This window comes from Callorhinchus milii, unplaced genomic scaffold (assembly GCF_018977255.1).
Source record: "Callorhinchus milii isolate IMCB2004 unplaced genomic scaffold, IMCB_Cmil_1.0 Scaffold14, whole genome shotgun sequence".
Classification (NCBI taxonomy): domain Eukaryota; kingdom Metazoa; phylum Chordata; class Chondrichthyes; order Chimaeriformes; family Callorhinchidae; genus Callorhinchus; species Callorhinchus milii.
The window spans coordinates 12917410-12924567 of NW_024704755.1; the positions used below are offsets into that span (position 1 = coordinate 12917410).

General features: G+C 46.9%; 1 protein-coding gene across 1 annotated transcript in view; it reads right to left on the minus strand.

Moving 5' to 3' along the window:
* slc9a5 (solute carrier family 9 member A5) overlaps positions 1-7158 on the minus strand; it is a 38952-nt gene that overhangs the window by 29484 nt on the left and 2310 nt on the right. The gene's annotated exons all lie outside the window — the stretch shown is intronic.

Genomic DNA, 7158 nt, shown 5'->3' on the forward strand with positions numbered 1-7158 from the left:
TGCATCTGAATCCATGAGATGGATCAAAACTTGTGCACTACATAGAAACAGGAGTAGGCTATTCAGCCCCTTGAGCCTATTCCGCCATTTGATAAGATCATGGCTGATCTGTACCTCAAATCCAGTTACCCACCCTTGTCCCATATCCCTTAATGCCCTGACTACTTTCGTAACTTTTCACTTCATGACATTGCTGTATGCAAATTGGATGCTGCGTTCGCCTACGAATCCACCTGAATAGGCAGATGGCGACTTGCTTTAACATCTGACTGTTAACTCACCGCATGTAAGCTTTTAGGAGTCACTTCAGCATTATGTCCTGGGCACTGAAAATGCTCTTAGGATTTTTTTTTAAATGTAGTATTAATTCCCTTTCTTTAAGACTGCACCAAAGGAATATTGGTGACATTTGGAAATAAGCAGTGCAGTGAAGATTAACAAGATATGGAGTGGAACAATTAAATTAGTCACTTTTTCGGCCATGGCAACAGATTTATATTTGAAGTGTTTTTCAGGTGTAAATCAGAGTGCAGCACTTAACGTCTCAGCCCTTCCACAGAAAGCCCTTTCCATGTCATCAGTGACGTCTAAATGCAGAAATCAAACTTCCAGATGTCAAAAGTCTTAAACAGTGAGGGTCACGTCAGAAATACAGTCAATATCACAGGGTCAATCGTCAAATACCACCCAAAGCTCAACAAGTCGCACTTCGGGAAAGTTAAAATCAAGGCGGATTTGTAGGGCTTGTGAGAAAAAGCAGAGCGCGCTGTGGTCCTGTTTGTAACAGTGATGGGAGGAGTGGAGGTGGGGTGGAGAAAGGGGATTTATTTATGAAACAGTCGCCCATGGGCTATTGATGCCTGGGGGAGACAAGATGGACTTTCTTTCCCAAGCACCACGTTTATTGTCTTGGTATTAAATACTAAGTATTTAACTGACATGATGTTTAAAAGCAGGCACTCTCGCACACTGACCCTCACCAAACCTGCACCCTCACTCCCCCACCCAACACTTTGCCTTTCCCCGTACACCTGCCCACTCAAGCCCTCTCCCAGCTTGCACAACTCATGATAGACTCTGGAGACCCGAGAGGTAAATTTAGGAACAGAGCAAATGACAAACTCAAGGTCAAATTGGGTTCAGTTGGTTTCAGCAACTTGTTCCCTGGAGACACCTTCAGAAGGGAGCAGCCGAGTCATTAAAGTGCAATGGATTTTTTTGTTAAATTGTCCGTGTGTGACCGATTTATGACCAGCCCCCATAGACAAGCCAGCTTCAAAGAACCACTTACATTAACAGAGGTCTGAGGAAACTGCCAACACTGAGAAGCCTCTAATATAGGAACTGGCTAGTGCTTGAAGCAGTTTTTCATCAGTCGATTTGCATTTGATATAGCACCTTATCATGTCATTGAGATGTCTCAAAGCGCTTCACAAAATACATTGTGAAGAGCTGTATATTGTAAAGGGGATTTAATGTACATTTTGTGGGTGAAATGTGGCAGCCAATTGCGCACAGCAGTGTCCCACAAACAGTCGTGGATTGAGTGACAAAAACAATATTTTTTTTGTTAAATTGGGGTTGAGAGGAGGTGCTCCAGGAGGGGGAAGGGGAGGTGGGGCAGTAGCACTTTGCAAAATAAAGCAACACCTGTTTCTCAATCGTTTGATTAATACTCTCACAACCCCAGGTGCGTCACAAGTTACAGTGCACTTATTGTGTGGAATGGGTTAATTCAACTTAAATGGAAGAATTTAAATGGCTACTGAATACAGACTCTGCCAAAAATCATTGCTTATATAAAATAACTAAAAAAAAATCATTGACCACAATGACGCATAGAATTTTTGATGCCGCTTGCAGGGAAAATCAATTATTTAGTGACTTTATGTCTCAGCTGTAATCCACACCAAATCTGCAGTTAGTTCAAACGCAGGATTCATCCCGCTTCACACTTTCCAATATCTCCTAAAAATAGAAAGATTTCAAGGCAGGGAGAGTTCAATCCAACTCTCAAAAATCAATATAGTGCAATAGAGATGGCCAAGTCAGCTTTCTGAATACCACCTGATTCCTTTGGGATCTGGGCCACAGGACTTTAGCCTTAACGCAGTTTGACCAGGCCTGCAAGCAGGGTTCCCTCTGCCTCCTCATCCTCCTTGACCTCTCTGCTGCTTTTGACAACGTTGACCATTCTATCCTCATCCACCGCCTCTCCTTTCACCTCAACCTTCATGGCGCTGACCTTGATTGGATCAGATCGTACCTCTCACACCGCCTGCACTTCATCTCCTCAAACGGCCTCTCCTCTCGCCCCCGGACCATCTCGTGCGATGTTCCTCAGGGCTCTGTCCTTGGTGCCCTCCTCTTCAACATCCATATGCTCTCTCTTGGTGACATCATCCGCAGACATGGGGTCAACTTCCACATGTATGCGGATGACACCCAACTCTACGTCTCTGCTTCCACCCTTGACTCCAGCACCCACTGCTGTCCTGACAGAATGTCTGTCAGACATCAAGTCCTGGTTGAGAACTAACTTTCTTCAGTTGAACGTCAACAAGACCGAGATCCTCCTGATTGGCTCCCGTCAGCACCTCCACACCTCAGGCGCTGACAGCATCTCCATCCATGGTTGCACACTCCACCTTGCTAAGTCAGTCTGGAACCTTGGCATCTTGTTTGACCCTCAACTATCCTTTCTACCCCATATCAGCGCCATGAGCCGCTCTGCCTTCCACCACCTCCGCAATGTCGCCCGGCTCCGACACTGTCTCACTCCACAGGCCGCTGAAACCCTCATGCACGCCTTCATTACATCGAGGCTCGACTATGCAAACTCACTGCTTGTCGGCCTCCACAACTCCTCCCTCCACAGGCTGCAGATCATCCAGAACTCTGCAGCCCATGTCCTCTCCCGCACCAGGCTCCGCAACCCTATCACCCCCATCCTCTCCCAACTCCACTGGCTTCCCATCACACAGATGATACAGTTCAAGATCCTGGTCCTCACCTTCAAAGCCCTCCACAGTCTTGCTCCTCCCTACCTCTCCGACCTCCTAACCCCCTACACCCTGTTCGCTCCCTCCACTCAGCGGGCTCCGGCCTGCTTCACATCCCCTGCCTTGCTCGCCCCACTATTGGCGGGCAGGCCTTCCGCCACTCTGTCCCTACCCTCTGGAACTCCATCCCCCAGTCCCTCTGCCCCCTCCCTCGCCACTTTCAAGACCCACCTCAAGACCCTCCTCTTCGACTACGCTTTCGATCTCCCTGCTGGCCCCCCCACTGCCCTCCATCCTCCCCCATCCCGACCCTCAGCTCGGGTTCGTAACTCTGTCTGTCCAGCGCCTTGGGACGTCCTCCCGACGTGAAAGGCGCTATACAATTGTAATTTTGTTGTTGTTGTTGATGACAGGTCGGTTAGCATCAACAATACGTTACATTTATATTGTGCCTTTCGCATCCAGAGGACGTCCCAAGGCGCTGCAGAGTCGGAGATTTCAACTCGAGCTGAGGTTGGGTTTGGGAAGGGGTGGAGGGCAGGGAATGTGTGGGTAGGAGGGTGACCGAAGGCACAGCTGCTGAGGAGGGTCTTGACATGGGCCTTGAAGTATCAGGTGAACGAGAGCTGAGTACCACTTGGCTGGAAAGGACACGGCCAGTTCTCTTTTTGGGGTTTGGATGTGAGGTTGCGGGGTGCAGAGAACCAGGAAAATCCTTCCCCTTTTCTGCACACAGCTGGAGCATGGTTCTCTGAAGTGCAAAAAAAATCCCAGAACAACTAAGTTTGTTTTCAATGCAAGGCTTTCTCTACCAGATAACAACAATTTGCACTTACATAGCAGCTTACATGTAGGGAGAATGTCCTGCAAAGTGTTTTAGGAGTGGGAGCCTGAGCTGGGAGGGAAGAGTACGCACACGGTTAGACTGTGCAAGTTAACGATACACAGTTTAGGATTTATGGGCAAGATTTTCCACCACAATAAGAATCACTGTACATTGCAAATAGATCCGAATTTCCAAGCAATGGATGGAATAGTGTTAAAAATAATCACTGTCCTTACATTTGATGCAGTGCCTATCAATTCATGTGAAAGCACTTCAAAACAAGCACTGCAATTAATTGCAGACTAAGGGTGGACAAAGGTTACGGCAGAGACATTCGGGATTACTCATACTTTCAGCTTTACAGAATTAAGGCACTCCGTGCCTTGGCTGACTTGTTAATAACGTTCTTTCTTCTTCTGTTACTGAAACAAGATTCCTCCAATACACTCGAAAGTAAACAACCTCCCGTGGATGTTAATGATAATCTCGCTGCTCAAGAAGCATCCAAACAATGAAGCTGAAGCGGCATCGGTTGCAGAGTTCTGCGAGACGCCATTGTCACCGGCCGGTAAAGTTCCCGTTCGGTAGAGTGTGACTTTAAGGCAACAAGCCAACTGGATGCATCGTTCACCCACAAAACACGCGAACATTGGCCAGGACACCTGGGAGAAACTCCCTTTTCTTTCCGAACATTTGCCATGGGATCTTTAACTTCCGCCTGAACAGGTGTGGACGGGACCTTGATGTGACGGCTCATACGAAGCTCAGCATCTCCAAAAATGCAGCGGTTCCTCCCCCACCCCACCCCACCCAGTACTACTCTGGAGTGTCAGCCAAGACTGCAGCGAATTGAAAGTCCCGACGTGGGGCTTGAATCCACAATCTTCTGACTCAGAAGCGAGAGCGTTACCAATTGAGTCCTCAGACTGAGAGCACAAATAGATCAAAACAAGGGAAGGCTGCAAACTCCATGGAATGAGGAGCGTGTTTTCAACTTTCACCACAACAAACCCTGTAATTAAATGGCATTCTAAAAATAGGTTTATTTTCTCTCTTGCTCTCCTCTCTTGAAGGCCCACTCCAGTGACAGGCTTCACTGTTACTGCGTCGTGATCAGATGTTTAGCAGCTTTGGCATGTTCTCCCCACATGAAAGATGCTGTATAAGTGCAATTTATTCTTGTTGTTCCCTCCCCACCTCCCACCCCCCAGTAATTTATAATCCTGATTTGGGCTTCAGCTATCAAACCAAATGTTAGAAATAACAGCCCATCACATTGTGCACGTGTTGAGGACCCGGGTTCGATTCCTGGGCGGAGAAAAAACCTTAGGGAAGTTTCCTAACTCCACACACTCGCCTCTGCTTACCTAGTAGTAAGTAGGAACCCGCTTGTTAGTTGTTTGGTGGATTGCTGTCCGGGGGTAAAAATCCCTTCAAACGAATAATGTGGTCACGTGTTAAGGCACTAACTTGCCCCCTCCTTAGCCTCCTTCAAGTCCCGCCTCAAGACCCTCCTCTTTGACCATGCCATCAGCCACCCCCATTCCCCTCCCCTCCCTTCTCCCCCCCTGACCTCAGCTCAGGTCTGAAATGCGGTACATTGTTTAGCGCCTTGGGACGTCCTCCCGACGTGAAAGGCGCTATACAAATGTAATCTTGCTGTTGTTATTACACAAGAACTTAAAAAATCCCAATTCGCAGAGCAAGCGAATAAGTACTGGAGCTCCATTCTGAATAATAATTTTTGAATAATACTCAATTTATGAGACCAGTGAGCATATCAAGTAGTCTCTTATACTGCTGGGGGCTCCAGGGAATTGTTTCTTTTCATAAAATAGACTTCTCAAATCAATCTGAAACATCCCCACTTATCACATTACATTAATACTCTAGAGGTCAGGAAAATGCCATTATTATAACATGAACATTCAACTGAGAAATGTACCCTATCCTCGTTTCACAGGACTTGGGACTAGGACTCGTCGTGCTCAGCTCTCATTAACTCTACAAGCCAAAGCCACGACTGGCAATGTGATCTTAGCTGGACAAACAGAATGAAAGGTGCCAGACAGTGCTTTTAATGGCAATCTGTGCAGTTTTAATCTCCAGCGGTTCCCCCAACGCACACTCTGGGGTTTCCCAAGCCTTGGCTCTCGCCAACCTGCGCCTAATACTTTCTAGAATTAGGTAAGCAGGGTGCGTGCGCATGCGTCAGACACCCAGATGAACCAGGCACTGTTTTGGAAAAATAGCAATTCTTTCCTACATGTATTTACTACATTAATCTTGGGATTTAATGAAAATGATAAAGTATATCAAATGGAAGCATTGTACACTGTATCAATACAATATTCACTGGTCTAGTAATCTCTGTCGTTTCTTGCTTACACACGTTTCCATGGTAAACTCGTCTCCACCTGGAAAGGTCACAGAAATTGTCTATTGAAGAATAAGCTTAAGCCCCGACTGTTGGCATCATTAAACTAATGAAGCTCATCTTGAAAGCACAATGGTACTACAGCCACAACAAACCTGATTCCTTCCTGTTCCTGATGATATAACCTCAGAGCAGATCAGCCACTAAACACGATTTATGCAAAGTTTGAACTTTAAGATGATACTCAACGACAGGATACAGTTTTGTCTCCACAACTAAGCAGCCCAGGTGCAGAGCACATGATGTGCGCAGGCTCGTATTCGGTGGGGTAAAAGCAGAGAATAGACACTCGCCACTTAACAGAGAAACCCACGAGAGGTTCAATAATAATCCTTGCGTTTGGTGTAGCGCCTTATCATGTCGGAAAGACTTCTCAAAATGCTACAGAAGATTTACTGTGAAATGAGGTGCCTGCGGATTTGTAGGCAAACGTGGCAGCGCAATTTACGCACAACAATGTCCCACAAACAGCCTTAAAACGAGTGACCAATTTTATTTGGGGGATTCTCGGCCAGAACACACAGAGAGAGAACCTCCCTTCTCTTGTTGAATAGAACACCAAACCAGCCTTCTTCCATTACAGCATCAAACCATTTAATAAATGAACCCAGTGTCCTTGCCTTTGATAAAGAGCCTTAATTAAGGCATCAAAACGTCTCAGGGCACTTCACAGGATTTTACTATAAAGTGTAATGACTATAATTTGTTGTTGAACGTGGCAGCTTTCTAAGTTGTTCTATTCAACAACCTTGCTCCCCCCTACCTCTGAGACTGTCTAACCCCCTACCATCCTGCCCCCTCCCTCCGCTCAGTGGGCTCCGGACTGCTTCACGTCTCCCGCCTCGCCCGCCCCACCATTGGTGGGCGGGCCTTCTGTCACTCTGCCCTTACCC